Below are 1,035 nucleotides of genomic sequence, written 5' to 3' on the forward strand. Positions count from 1 at the left end.
GGGGTCTTAAAAGACATGTTAGGATCCACAATGAGCAGAACTTACTTGCAGGTATTGGTAGTGCAAATCAGAGGTGCAATCTGTGTGGGTGTTTTTTCAAAACACTGTCTGGTTTGAAAAGCCACATCAGACGCCATGAAAGGGCTAAGGTGTAGGTGCAGGAGGTGGTCAAACTCTGTTTAAGGAGTAGACAACCACCATGTATGTATATATATGTGTATGTGTGTGTGTGTGTGTATGAATACATCTATGTTAGTGTGTCATTGTATTTTCCCCCACCACGTGACAATCGGGTTTGGGTCTATACATCCTTTTAACTTAGTGCTTCAGCATAAGATACTGATAGAATAAGTTGCAGGCTTGAAATAAAAATCTAGTACTTCGGTCGATTTGTTGGACTAAAACTTTTCTAAGGTGAAACCCGAGCATGGCAACAGTCCAATGACTGAAATCAATAAAAGATGAAAGAAGATATGCTTTATTAAATACACAGATACGTTCAGGTTTTATTTTATTTTTCTTTCAATTAGTATATAGAAAAAACAACATTCAAATCAATTCTTAAAAATTGAGACCGTGAGAGTCTAGAGATGCTTCATATGGATTTTGGAATTTTATTGTTCGAAACCAACTGTAAAACGTTAACCAGAAAATTGGAAACATAGTCATATTTTAATGTAACATGCATAAAAGAAAAGTTGTTATACATATACGAACATACACACACTAAATACACATATACATATATAAACATACATGCAGGAGAGAGGGAGGGACAGAGAAACAAAGAGAGAGAGAAACAAAGAGAGAGAGAGAGAAATATATATATATATATATATATATATATAGAGAGAGAGAGAGAGAGAGAGAGAAACAGAGTGAGAGAGAGAGAGAAATAGGGAGAGAGAGAGAGAAACAGAGAGAGAGAGTGAATCAAAGATATGTTTGTATATGTAGGTGTGAGAGTGTAAATGTGTGCGTGTATGTAGAGATATAGGCGCTTTTGTATGTGTATATATATATATGTGTGTGTGT

The sequence above is a fragment of the Octopus bimaculoides genome, chromosome 16, assembly GCF_001194135.2.
Source record: "Octopus bimaculoides isolate UCB-OBI-ISO-001 chromosome 16, ASM119413v2, whole genome shotgun sequence".
NCBI classification, from domain to species: Eukaryota; Metazoa; Mollusca; class Cephalopoda; order Octopoda; family Octopodidae; genus Octopus; species Octopus bimaculoides.